This window comes from Mercenaria mercenaria, chromosome 14, assembly GCF_021730395.1.
Source record: "Mercenaria mercenaria strain notata chromosome 14, MADL_Memer_1, whole genome shotgun sequence".
Classification (NCBI taxonomy): Eukaryota; Metazoa; Mollusca; class Bivalvia; order Venerida; family Veneridae; genus Mercenaria; species Mercenaria mercenaria.
In genome coordinates this window covers 28,775,489-28,790,757 of record NC_069374.1, presented here as the reverse complement: position 1 = coordinate 28,790,757, position 15,269 = coordinate 28,775,489, and the positions used below count along the sequence as shown (strand labels likewise).

The window sequence follows — 15,269 nt, the reverse complement described above, 5'->3', positions numbered from 1 at the left end:
TCTACCAGTACGGACACAGAGCGATTTGACCAGAGGGACAGAGTGAGACAAAGCCCCCACGACAGAGAGATCAGAAATCAGATACAGGCTTGAAACGTTACATGTCCTCCATTTTGCTTAGCTGGTTTACTTCATTAATATGTATACATGTATTTCATATAATTATGTCTTTATTGCTTGAAGTGAACATTTTCATAAATACCGATTGCAGTTCTAATCAGCAATTAACGTAGTATACATAGTATGCAAGTAAAGTATATTTACCTGTAAAGTTTTGGGAATGTCACATTGTGAATCTGATTCACGTAGCCTGTTAGCCACCCTGAGATATTCCAGACAGTATCAATATTGCGGCTTTTAGGTGTTGGCGTTTGCGATCGTTGAATTACATCATGGAGTTCTGACAACGTCAGCGTATTTTGTTCCCTCATTTTCACACTAATTCTTGAGAAACATTGATCGACGTCCTCGTGCGTGTGACCAACAATTAAAAAAGATATCCAAATCTGGAAAGAAATGTTGAACATAATTATATTTCAAATTTAGTACCATTATACATAACGAAAATACTGTCAAATACAAATTACTGTGAGCTTTTAATCTGCAGATCAATTTCAAGCATTGTATATATGTATAGTGTCACAAGACACGCAAAAGGAAGTAGGTACATTCCTGAGCGTTTATTTTTTCTACAAAGATGTATATAAAATATTGCATTTAAAAACACATTACCTCTCGAACAATCTTTAGTTTCACTAGAATCCCCATCATACCAGTGAAGTATTTATTCTTATTTTCCATGAAATGTATGTTAATTTATAAATGTGCAGCGCATGAAGAACATTTGTACACTGATAGTATAGCATTTCCACTTACTGTAATGTTGTGATAGATAATTTTGTAAAAGTAATGGTTAGTAGTCCCAAAGAAAGAGACGAATGGATGGAAGGACAGACAACAAACTTATTACTCAATAGCCGGATTGTAACAATTAGATGAGAGCCAGATGCCCTACATTTTCTGTCTTAAAAGTGTAGCAGTTCCTCTGTCGCAGAGAATACAAAATGAATGCACAGTTGTTTTAGGTATTTTTGCAATCATGAACGATTATTTACTATACCTGCAAGTATTATCAAGCTGGACATACAGCGTTGGTGGCAGCTGGCCATTTCTCGCTTCTTGCAGAAGAATTTTCAGTAGACACGAAAGTGTTAGATTCGTATCATGGGGGTACTGGTTGTAATCAACATAAAAGTACTTTCCCCTCCCATGTACAATACTTCCGGTAACGTGCGTTTTTAACTTTAATTGTCCAGAACCCTGCAAATAAATTATAAGAATATTGTAACTTACAACTCTCTGGCACTCTTTCTAAGTTTACTTTCTTCTCCGTTGATCTAAACGGGCAAAGCATTTGTCACATTCTATGGTCACCGTGGCTGATTTCTGCCAGTTTCATTCTGTCGTTCTGGCGCCCCCGACATAACGAAAGAACGACGTTTTCCCTCTTTTGGCGTTGTTTTGTTCCCACGTTCTGGCGACCCCGCAACAACTAACGAAGAATGCAACACGAATGAACGACACTTACAAACGGCGCCATAAAAAGTCGTCTTAGCGTTCTATTATTCTTTTCCATCAAAGCTAGAATGAATGCATTAAACAAAAAATATTTACTTATGTTTAGAGTAAAGATATGGCTACGATGTTTCAAGTATTTTGACCGTATACATATTTAACCCTAGATAAATACTTCCACCGTTTTTACCAGTATATTTGTATTTTTTCGAATAACATAAGTATTATAGCTGGATATATCTGCTAAGTCGCTGTTATTTTTAACTTAAGCTTGAAACAAAACCGGGTGATATGAATGAAATGAAGTGTGAAATATAAAAGATAGGTGCCGTTTCTAAACTTTTATGGATTCCGTGAAAAAGTGTATCTATCTATCTATGAAACAGTAGAAATAGGCTTAAGCAAAGTACGAAAAATATGACAACACTGCGCATTCTCTATCGGAACGCGCCAGAACACCAGAACGATAGTTTCACATTTGGCGTTGTTTCGTTCTGTCGTTGTGGTGGGGCGCTAGGACGACAGAACGCTAACACGACGTTTTTCAGGGCGCCGTTTATAAGTGTCGTTCTTTCGTTCTGTCGCGTTGCATACTTCGTTTATACGTTTTGGCGGGGGCGCCAAACGAGGGAACGAAACAACGTCAAAAGAGTAAAACGTCGTTCTGTCTTTCTTGTGGGGGCGCCAGAACGACAGTGGCAGAAATCAGCCACCGTAACATTCAGTGTAGACTAATAAACGACGAGAATTTCGACGGGCGACTATTTCATACGTACGTATAAAGTATAGAACTGTTTCATTTTATCATGATTGTAATTTTAATGCTAAGTTTAAGGCTGAGACACTGAATATATCAGGAAATATTGAGGGACTGTAAACTTACTCTGATAGCTTACACGTGTACATAAAAATGTTCAGAAATCTTTTATTTTAAAATTATAGATAGCAACATAACATATTTATGCTAGTACTTAAGCAAATATTTTGTTATTACCATTTGATTAGGAAATACGATCTGTCTTAAGTGGCTGTAAACTGAACTCTTATTGTTACATGCTGTAAAATATTTGCGGACACATTTTCATTCCGTTATTTGTCATTTAAACTAAACATTTTGTTAAACATATAGGTCTAACAGGCCTATGTAACAATTTAAGCAAACATTTTAATATTACCACTGGGTTGTTGTCATGAGCATACGAAGGAAGATTCGTCTTCTTCTGGTCCATACCGTCTAAAATAATCGACAAAATATCAGCCTTCCGCATTTCAGCCTGTGCTCTCCTCACATAGTACGCTTCCCTTTCCATTCTAAATAGATAATAATAAGTATTTTGCGTGTTAAACACATAGGTGGAGTGACCAAGAATTTTTTTATATTCATTTGAAATAATGTTCAACATGATTATTATATACAATATCACAGATGTCACATCCGTTTGACTGCCATTATGAGCATATTTAATTCATATTTAAAACCTTCGAATCACTGATAAGAAAAGTGTGTGTCCTAAACATATCAACGTATTTTGATGTAGGTGTCAGAAAACTTAAACTAAACATAAAATAGAACTAAGGTTTTAACAATCTGAAACGTTCGGCTTAAACAGTTGTGTCAGACAGATTGTCATATTCTTTTCTATTTTTCATACTATTTAATGAAAAGTGAGAAATTGTTTGCAAAATTAATACTCTCGCATCATTCTAGTAATTTCTCAAACAACACACATACTGTTTGTTACATCTCCGCATGTTCTCACACAAGTTGTTATGTCAAACATCATTGATTTCTACAACATACGTGCATATATCAAAGTGTTCACCAGAAAAGGACATGATATACTTTCTAGATATAACCTTGTGTCTCGAAATTAAAGGACTGACCACATAAAATCAGCCTCGTTTTAAATGATATTTAATTTGAGATTACAATTCATATAAGTCTAAGGTAAGGTTGACTTTCGCAGATGATATATACGAACTTCAAGCACCTTTATGCGTAAAAAAATGTTTGTTTCCGGTATCCCGATATATCCTAAATTTTTGACCCGACCCAAAATGTTTTATGGCCTTGGAAACTGTTTTTAATTTTTCTTTTCGTCGCTTTAACAAAAAGTTGCAAAACTGCAATTTTTATGCTTTAAACGTGGTCAGTGATGTTAGAAATCAACTTACTGATGATCTAAAGGCATAATCCCCTTATCTGTATTTATTTTTGACACAAAAATAATTTCCAAAATCTCTCACTTAAGAAGAACCCCCCCCCACACCCCCACGCTCCCCCCTCCCCCCCCCCCCCCCCCCCCCCCCCCCCCCCCCCCCCACACACACAAAAAAAAAATCAGATCTTCTTCTACCCTAATTTTGTGTAAGCATATTACCGGAAACAAAGAACTTTTAGGCCTAAATTAACGACATTCTACCTTTAAATATAGACTGAACAGTAATTTTGTGAAAAGTAAGCATTGACTGTTTTGAAAAAAGCCAATATAAGAGCAAAGGATCAATATATTAGGCCTACATACTGCTGTTCTCTCAGGTGAAGATCTCTTAGATCCATTATCTCTTTTCTTAGCTCAGGATTTTTCTCGGCTGCTATAAGTTCTCTGAACTCATTACATTCTTTGCATTTCGTATACTTCTGTGTCTGGAATGTTCATTGTATAATTATGATGGCAACAGTGTAAGCGTTTAATTTAATCTCTTAAATACAATATTAATTGATTTTATGAACTTTTTTAAAAAATCAATAAAGTATTAATTAAACGATCTATAACAAAACAGTAATTTAATGTTTAAACCTAAAGTGCTAGCACATGGATAAGTAACTGAAACATGTTTAATGCTTTATTTCAAGCAACACCTTTACCTTGCTGAAGATAACATTTGGAAACTTCTCTGCCAAAATGTGATAAAACATGCTTTTTTTTAGCGAATCTTCTTTGTGAACAACTTCATAGAGATGGAACATGTCAAGTCGTGACAAGCTTACGGGAACCCTGAATAAAGTTGCTGTTGGGTCTCTGTCGCATGTAGATTCAACATACGCCTGAATAAATCCAGCACAAATATTCCCTGGAATACAAAAATTATGTTAGGTTATGTCCAGGAAACTTGTGTTAAATTTAGTAATGCATTAAACAGATTAGATACATATTTAGCATCAAGTAATCTTGCTCTTACACTATGATATAGCTTTTACGTTTTTATGATCTAATATTGTAAACTGAGCCATTCTAAACCTAGGAAGGAAAATATAAGTTTAGGGTTGTAATTAAGACATGTGAAGAATTGGCCATAGCCAAACTGCTACTGAGCAGTGATTTATTGGATTAATTGCGACCATCTAATAGCTGGGATTTACAACCCAAGGAGTCAATTGAGGTGAAATCTGTTTTCAGAATGAATTTCATTTCTTTATCTAATTTAACATCATTCCTGTAAAAATATCTATAGTATAATATCTGGCTTTTGTCTCTACGGAATCGAACTAGACGAAACAAGAAAAAAATGTTACAGTAGAAAGATCTTTATTGTCAGTCCAGTGCCTAGTCTGTCTGTGATAATTACTATGATTTAGTCATACTGACATTACACTATAAATATTTAAAATGTTGAACAGACACACGTATGGCTGCGCGGTCATTTCAGTCATGTTTTAATAATTTATGTACATCGTAGACATTTACCACTTGACTGACGTTTCAAGTACAATTTTAAAACATTTTGTTTACCTTTAGCGGAATGGGTAATTTGCCTGGGCAATTGGCTTTGTCCGAACGCAGAAGTTAGTTCTTGTTTAGCTCTGCAAATTGTTGATTCTGAGATGTACAGAACTACTTCAATGAAAAACTTCCTGAAAGAGAAATGTTTGCATCCACAATAGATAACTCTGATTTGACAGCTGTATTACACAGTTTGGAAAATGTTTCTAAGTAAACGAGTTTACAGGGGTATATATTATGACGTCTTTTTGAAAATATATGAACATTTGAAAATTCCAAAGGAAAAAAGGTTTAGAATAATACTGTAATCTAATATCAGTACCTCATGCGTCCGACTGCTTACCTTGAACGCCCAACATTTCATTCCGAGTACACGACATATTCTGTAAATCTTTCAAGTTAATAATATCAAGGAAAAGTTAAGTGTGTGTGCTAAACATACAAATGTACTGTTCTGCTGATTTTATCAAAATACGACTTTTACAGTACTCGTTCATTAATCTACGGAGATCACTTAGAGTAGTAATATAAATTAAGTATAAATCTTTGTGTTTAAACAAAAACGTACACATTTGTCTCAGATCGTTACAAATACTTAAATATTATGCAATATGTTATCTGCACACATTTAATAGAAAAGTCCTATTGCGTACTGTGAAAGATATATCTTACCGACATGCAATGTTTTGTTCCACTTTGAACATTTGATTTTTGGCATGTTTCTCTGGTGATTTAAGAGATGTTGTTCGAAGAATTTCGTTAATCTTAGACATTCTTGATTCGCCAATTGGTAATGTGTGCACCATCTCTCGCCAAAACAGAAGCTGCTGATACGTGAACTGCTCTTGGCATTTATTGCTGCACCCACAGACATAGGACTGTAAAAGCCTTTGTATTGACTGGCAATCTAATGCTTCTATCCGACGCTTTCTTATGGGATCTGAAGGTTAGATAAACGTAAAAAGTTTTAATTTGTTTTTTACCTGAACGCCTACGCACATTAAAAAGGTCATTAACAAAGGTCTAAAAACATCTATACAGTCCTAGCGCATTTGATAATTGCTACAATAGTTGCATTTTTACAAGATGTTATATGCTGTTAATGCATATTTTCTACTGGTTAGGATGGATTTTTACAGTAGTCAGTAGAAAAACCATTTTCCTAAAAAAAAGTAAAAGGTTTTGGGATCAAAATATACAGGCATTGAACTGTGAAAAGCACATAGCTCTAATGCATTTCTCCCCGTTCACATATATTTTATCCGCAAGCTTAAAAATCACTGTCCAGAGTTTATCACTAGGAAAAAACTACTGATTATGAATTATCAGTAAACATACAAAAGGTTCCTACTACCATCCCTATTCTTTAGTGCTAAAAGATTAACCATAAAAATGTCATAGACTGCTAACTTAGCAATTCAGTAAATAAAACTGGGGTTTTTGAGAATTTCGGCAAACAGTGTTTTTCTCTGGGTACAATTCTCATCATTAACTTTTAAAGATGGCTAGTCTTTTGGGTTTAAAACAAGCTTTGTACATGTAAATGATTGTCATTCTCCCATACCAGATGTCTGTCATAGCAGTATTTGTGCATTAAAGTTGGACACTTTTTTCCTTTTAAAAGGAACCGTAACTTTCTGTTGTTCGTATATAGCATATTTGTAGTTTTCGCATGTCAAGATTTAATCTTAATGCATTCTAACACATTCAGTCGGAAATCATGAATTATCATTAATTTCTAAAATTTTAATAGCTCTAAAAGAACATAAACTTCCTAAAACAGATCAATAATTCCAGCAGCACTCCTTTAATTTTTAGGGGCACTGGTGATATTTCAAGGGAGCTCTGCCTTCTAGGTAGCACCTAAGTTCTACTGACGATCACTTTAGTTTATACATTAATTATTTTAGGTCAATTGTGAATGAAGTTCTACAACTTTTATTTTATTCTCTTCTGTGAAGTACTGAAATTTATCATTGATATTTTCACTGTTTCAAACAGTGAAAATATCATTCTTATTTTTAACTTGTACGGAAATAGATCTACATTTGAATGCGGAATGATATGAATTATAAATGATAGGAATTTCCTTGCAAAAGATTCTTCAGTAAAGGTAAAGATGTATAAAATAATAAAAAGATCATAAATATTTACATTTTATCATAATAAAATGTAAAAGAAATCAGGAAACGCAACAGACGTATTTATAGTTTTCCTACAAAGACATCATGACGTGACGACGTTATGACATGATGCACGTGACGTTGTGCGGACAAACTGAATATAATTTGGTTAAAAACATTAAAGATGCATAAAGTAAAAAGACAGTTTGTTTGTTTCAGGGTAAGATCGAAATATATTCGTGAATATCAAAATTTTCATTTTCACTTGTGGCTGCGCCACTCGTGAAAATATTGCATTATAGTATTCCCTTGGTGAAATATATTTCGATCTTACACTAAAACAAACAAATATCCTCTATATATTAATCACTCTCGACATATCATTCCTGGTGGAATTTATCGCCACGAGGGTATGAGAAAAGAGGCAAGTTTCCCTTTTAGTGAGGGAGCTACTGCTACCATTTTTCACGTCTTTGGTTATGACGTGGCTTGGGATCAAACCGACGACCTCACACGCTCGAAGTGGTGGCTGCCACTTTCTCAAATCATTTTCGTTTATGTTTAGACAATTATAAAGACAATTCAATAGAATATTTCTAATTCATTTATTTTATAATTAAATTTGCAAAAAGTGCATATTTAATAAATAGATTTGAATGGAACAAATAAATCTTAATACATATAAAACTACATTTTTTGACAGAGATATAAAGAAAACCATTGTTTGAACACACATTTGTATTTTCAAAGAGACTTTGTGCCCATTTTATAAAGCTAGCCTAATGCACTCTTAGTTATTATTGTGAACATACACATTCTGGCGAAGAACGAGTATTGAGATAACTTTAATTGACCATGAACATGTAAATGAGCAACTTACATAACTGAAATTTAATTGAATATTTTGTACGACGTACGACTTTAATGTAAATAAAATTGTGCTCCATACTTTTGATATGTTAAACGTATTTCTAAAGACATTCTAAAGATACTGGTAAAACGTATTAAGATTAGTGTACAGATAACAAAACATTATCAGTTAATTCTGCTTGTAAACACTTAACAAGGCTAAACACCCGGTATGATAAGTTCTTCTTTGATATTAAAAGTAGACTTATAAAAATGATTACTATTTCAATAACATTTTATGTACCATGATTCTTTAATTTGTAAAAGTCTATTGTGATCTTCAAACGGATTCAACTCCCTGATCAATACACCAAATGAACCAAACGTACGTGTGCAGTACGGGAACTACCAAAGTGTATCGCAAATGTTCCCTAAATTGCCAGAAAAAAAAGTTACAGACAAATCAATAACTTCAGGGTTTTCATTTCCTTTCCAAATGAATTAAAATGGGATATTAATTCAAGAAAGGGTTCATTTATAAAAGAAATGCCCTTCAAGGAAACAGAATGCCAGTTTTTACGCAATTCCGTCCATAAATAAAGGAATTAAATGACATCAAACACAGAAAATATACAATGAGAACTAAGTTCTAAGACCCCGCCTTCATCAAAGTATTAACTTCTCTTATTTTTATGCCAACGAATCAGACTACAACACGTTCCATTTGCAGTTGACAGTTTCCAAACTGTCAAGTTATGTCAAAAACATGCCAATTTGGTATACAAATCGTTTTATCCTGACATTTTGGAATAATGTTTTCTTTACTTTTATAACACCGTTAAGCGGTATTATCAATTTGCCATAAAAATGCATAACTTAACCATTAAAATCGAGACTGTTGCTACTTCTTTTAGAGTTCTAATGTATGTACGTATCGAAGGAATTCGTTACTTTCTTCTTAGACAAGAATAATCAATCACGTTTATACAATGTTCCTCGCAAACAATACTATAAAGTTTATGGTTCATCCAATCTATAGATAGCGCAATTTCGCTAAGGCATTCTGAGGAAAGAGTATATTTGCAATGCAACGTCCTCCTCTTAACGAAATTTCGCTAAGAGCGAATAGGATTTAAACCCTTGGAATAAAGTGTAAATAGCACACGTTTGCTAGTTAGGGAATAATTGTATGTTAAAATAATTCGCTTACTCCAACACATGAAAAGCGGATCGGACAAGTATATCATTTTGAATGAGGAAATTATTTTCAAGTTTGAGAATAGCGTAATTCCGCTGAAACGCTGCAAAAAAAAAACAAAAAAAAAACAAACACGTTAGTTCACGTCATCCTTGAAAGAAAATTAATTGATAGGGAATATTTGGAGTTATTAACTGTTTACTTTCTTGCGATAAAATCGCCATTTAATTTCTGATTTTTTTTCCAGTTAATTCTTTGATTGGTCACATCGCAGAAATTAAGTTCATTTGGCGATTTTTCAGCCTTCTTTGGTGGAGTAAGACTTCGCGTGCCCATCTCTGCTTTTCAACAGTTATATCACACCGAATAGTTTTCGAGTTCAGGAATGTATTGTAACCATACTCTTATTATGATATTATATCCACTGCACTGCCAGGGTACAATTACATTGCTTATAACATCTCTTTTAGTAGATTATGAAAGTGAATGGATGAAATATGTCTGCTCAGTAATGCTTTTCAATGGTACAGGTCTACACTTGAATTGTGGATAAATATATATCATTATTAAATAAAAGTGTATATTTATTACATTTACTTCATCAGCGAAAAAATGCACATGATAACTACATGAATATAGAGATTTCGCAGCTTGGTGTAAACACGTGCTAGTGTAACGTTTCAGTGCCACACAAATCCCGTCGGTGAAAAGCTAGCTCATCACCAAAGGTGATTTAATGCCCTTATATACTGTCATCTTACTCCAATGACAATTGACAGGTTTGCAAATTTGCATATTAATGGAATTACTTCCCTTTATGCATTCAGTAATCGTTACACTAGTATATAGATATCGCTTAAAATGAGCTTGCCAATACGGGGTAAGATATGACAAATTAAGGGCCATAGCTCCAATGAAAATTATAGGCACTGGCCAGTCATGTAAAGTTTGGTAAAAGCGGGCCCATTAGAATATAAAGTATTATAAAACTCTGATCACAAAACAATGAACTGGTGTGAATTCGCATTGCTGTTTCACATGATATGCACATTTAAACTTTGTGACATACAGAGAGACAAACGGACAGACCAAAATTTATGGGTCAGTCACTGCACTAATGCTAGATAAAACTGCGAGTGTACTTTTACATATACTTTCAAACATGTCTATAAAGACAAGACTAGGTAGAGCCAAAATGTGGTCTTTATTTGGAGGTAGTCAGAGGCTAAATAAATGTTAAAACTGGAAACAAAACATGTAGTCTTTAGAGTCAGGTGGCCTCTGTTCAGAGGTGGTCTTTAACACAGGTTTGCCTGCATCTCTTTTTAAGGTTATGCTAACTTGCACTACAAAAAACATCCGTTGAATATAAAGAAAGAACAACATTTTGATTAAAAGCTCAAACTATATTTCATGTAAACTGCTTTTACAAACAATCACATTTTTTCTTCGAATACGAGCCATATTCCGGACTTACTAGGAACCATCTTCATGAAATCTCACTTTATACATTTCACCTGAAAAAATAATGCTGCTTTATTGTAAAATATAAAGAATGAAGATAAAATGACAACCCGTGTTTGTTTGTTTTTGTGTATAAACCACTTTTTGAACAATAATTATGTTAAACAAAACTGCGTTGGTTTTCTCCGTAAATGATAAGCACAAGAAACAATTTTAAAAGAAAGTAACACGAAAGTACTAGTTTAATATAGTACAGCCTGGACAGAATCAGCATGATTATAGGAAGTATGGTCTATCAATCGTGATGACCAAGCTTAATTGAAAAAAAATCTTAGTAGTTTCCTATGGAAAACATGACACGATTAACAAATATTCTAGATATATTTTTGTAATAAAATATCGGCGATATATCATTTTCTCGGTACGGATTTACTTTACGTTACGTTACGTTTAGAGAGAATATGTGTTAAGTAGGCAGTTAGCCCAGTCGGTAGGTCCAAAGTTCGAGTCCCTAACTGAAGTCATACTTTTTGATAATTTGCTCAGAAAGTGGGTCTTTATCATGTTTGCTTGGACAGTCTTGCAACGTTTGCAATATTGTGTTCTTCTTTTGGAATTCGAGGACGAATTTACAATTTCTTGGGTGGTGGGGGGTCGAGGTACGGACTTAGTCACGTTAAAGAGAGTATGTGTCAGGCAGCCGGTCAGCTCAGGTTCGCGACCCGGGCAGACTTCACATTTCTGTCATCCTGGATTTATCACAGCATTTTTTTATTAAACAAGGATTTTCTATTATTGAACCTAATGACCTAGTTTTTGAAGGCACATGAACCAGTTTGGAACCTGACCTAGATATTATCAAGGAGAACATTCTCACCAACTTTCATGAAGATCTCATGAAAGTATGGCCTCTAGAGAGGTCACAATATTTTTCTATTTTTATACCTACTGACCTAGTTTTGACTACACGTGATCCAGTTTCAAACTTTATCTGGATATCATCAAGGTGATCATTCAGACAAATTTTCATGAAGATAAATTGAAAAATATGGCCTCTAGAGTGGTCAAAAGGTTTTTCTACAATTAGACCTACTGACCTAATTTTTGACCGCAGTTATCCCAGTTTCGAACTTGACCTAGATATAATAAAGATGAATATTCAGACCAACTTTTATGAAGATCCATTGAAAAGAGAGGTCACAAGGTTTTTCTATTTTTAGACCTACTGACCTAGTTTTTGACCGCAGTTGACCCAGTTTCAAATTTGACCTAGATATTATTACGATGAACATTTTGATCAACTTTCATAAAGATCCCATGAAAAATATGGCCTCTAGAGAGGTCACATGGTTTTTATATTATTTGACCTACTCACCTAGTTTTTGAAAGCACGTGACCCAGTTTCAAAGCTAACCTAGATATCATCAAGGTAAACATTCTGACCAATTTTCATGAAGATCCATTGAAAAGTACGGCCTCTAGGGAGGTCACAAGGTTTTTCTACTTTTAGACCTACTGACCTAGTTTTTGACCGCAGTTGACCCAGTTTCAAACTTGACTTAGATATCATTAAGATGAACATTAAAACCAAATTTCATTTCATACAGATCCCATGAAAAATATGACTTCTATAGAGGTCAAAAGGTTTTTCTACTATTAGACCTACTGACCTAATTTTTGACCGCAGATGTCCCAGTTTCGAACTTGACCTAGATATCATAAAGATGAATATTCAGACCAAATTTTATGAAAATCCATTGAAAAGAGAGGTCACAATGTTTTTCTAGCTTCTGACCGCAGTTGATCCAGTTTCAAACTTGACTCAGATATCATTAAAATGAACATTCAACCAAATTTTATTTCATACAGATCCCATGAAAAATATTGCCTCTAGAGAGGTCACAAGGTTCTATTTTTTGACCTACTGACCTAGTTTTTGACGGCACGTGACCCAGTTTCAAACGTGACCTAGATATTATCAAGGTGAACATTTTGACCAACTTTCATGGAGATCCATTTAAAAGTATGGCCTCTAGAGAGGTCACAAGCGTTTTCCTGTTTTTAGACCTACTGACCTAGTTTTTTACCCCAGTTGACCCAGTTTCAAACTTGACCTAGATATCACCAAGATGAACATTTTGAACAACTTTCATGAAGATCCATTGAAAAATGTAACCTCTAGAGTGGTCACAAGCAAAGTTTACGCACGGACGGACGGACTGACGGACGCCGGACGCCAGGCGACCACAAAAGCTCACCTTGTCACTTCGTGACAGGTGAGCTAAAATGCGGATATTTCACAGATTCAAGCAATAAGAAATGAATTAATGCAATAACAATTACCAACCTTTCTTAACTTTCAAAATACTCTCAGCGCTGTACCATTTCCTGAACTGGGGACTCTTTGTTTATCGATAAGGCCTCCACTTCATCCCTATCACTGAATGTCTGTAAATACATTTATGTAACATTTGTTCTAAGGTTACTATTAACAACTAAAAGATATAGTTTCCGATCTATATAGAGCTGCAGGAGACAGATTTCACATTTTACCAACCCTACTGTCTTTTATCAAATTACTCCGATGAACATATACCCCTCTCACCTTGGGATCGAACGGACTACCCTGCTTATCCTGAATCTGCGCTCTACCTACTGAAAGAGCCAGCTAACAGCAAAACATTTAGATCAAGTCATAAGACGGACGGGGGGTGGTTAGCGGAAGCAGTAACCATATTACTTCCATATTACATATCACTAATTAATGTTACATTAATGTTTACAATTTTGATCACCTCTTATTTTTTCTGCCTTTATAAGCTCCCCATAATTAAAACCAGGTATTACAACAAGGAATGCACCAAACATAATGTCCATTCCCAATAAGCGTACCTAATCCTGTTATCGAAATTACATTGAAAAACAAATTAACTACTTATTTCCAGGTGAATTAAGATAAGAAATATCTTATTTATAAGAAAATTATATTAAAATTATCTGGCATTTGAATTCGCTTAAAAGTTGCAGTAAGTTCATTGCGAGTTGTTAGATTTTAATTCAACATTCTAGTCATTCTTTCTTTTTTTTCATTTTTTTTCCATTTCTAACATAAATTAACCGCTAATTTTTAAACTTGTTTTATCCCTTTAAACTGCTTTCATTTTCCTCTCGTATCTAGACAACTCTCATCAAATGTTTATACAATATCATTATGAATTAGGGTTTCATGATATTAACGTACATGTAGTAACAAGTTGTAATAATGTAATTTAGAATCATCTATCATTATATCCATACCTTTTAACTTTTTCATCAATATTCCTGCGATCAACTAGTACAAACATTTTGTTTCCATTGACGTCAATATCCTATGATGTGCACATACTTCTTAGTTTAGTTGTTCGTTCTCTAAAAACAATATAAAAGACACACGTATGAAAATCAGCACTTCTGAGGAGTGCATATTTAAACATACCGATATTTTAAATACTAACGTTTTCGTTAAATTTACGTGCATTGCTAAACAAGTATTAAGTATGTCAGTTGTGCTATAGAATTTTCTTTGTATTATCAAAAGAAAAGGTCTTACATCATATGGTGCACTTCTACTAACATATAATACTCTAAAAAGAAATGTAAATTTCACTCATGAGAATTCTTTTTTTGACAAGTAAAATACATTTTGTCAGCAAAAAAAAAAATACAAAACAAAACAAAACAAAAAAAAAAAAAAAAAAAAAAAAAAAAAACGACGGTCTTTATAGAGCCTGTTAGTGTTCAGATGTTGTCTTTAAGACATAATTGATTGTATCTAGAATTTATGTACATTTCTACACGCCAAGGTAATAACTTAAAGCATTATGAAATTATATAACCTTTTGTCCAAACATTCCAACTATTTAAAAAAGAAATAAAGATATATAACATATTTTACTTACTTTAAAGGTTTCCACTTGCTTTAAATGAGTACATGTCTGCCATGTTACTTTCTGTATCTGAATCCAGACGTTCCTGAAAAAAAAAAACGCGCAACCTTTTGAAAAATAAACGGAAAACAGACATTGACGCGAAATTTCCTATTTGAACAAATGCAGCCATTCAGAATAATCAATTAAATGTCTACAAAGTGGCGGGCCGAGTAAAAGAATTCGATAGTCTCTTATGTAATTTTTCATTTTTAGTTTTTTTTTTTTTTTAAATAGAAACTTGACTAGGAAAGTTTAAAAATAAAATTAAACTTATATATGAAGTTCTACTTATATGAAATACTGTTGAAAACGGCAAAAAAAAAAAAATCAAACAAATATACAGTGCAGACTGCAAATAACAAATTTG

At 33.8% G+C, this 15,269-nt stretch overlaps 1 long non-coding RNA gene across 1 annotated transcript; it reads right to left on the bottom strand.

Moving 5' to 3' along the window:
* Positions 1-10,676: 10,676 nt before the first annotated feature.
* Positions 10,677-14,898, bottom strand: LOC128548270 (uncharacterized). Its single transcript, XR_008366909.1, has 4 exons — positions 14,873-14,898; positions 14,232-14,342; positions 13,282-13,382; positions 10,677-10,987 (listed from the first exon to the last, which is right to left on the bottom strand). It is a non-coding gene; the product is annotated as an uncharacterized LOC128548270 (long non-coding RNA).
* Between the last annotated feature and the right edge of the window lie 371 nt (positions 14,899-15,269).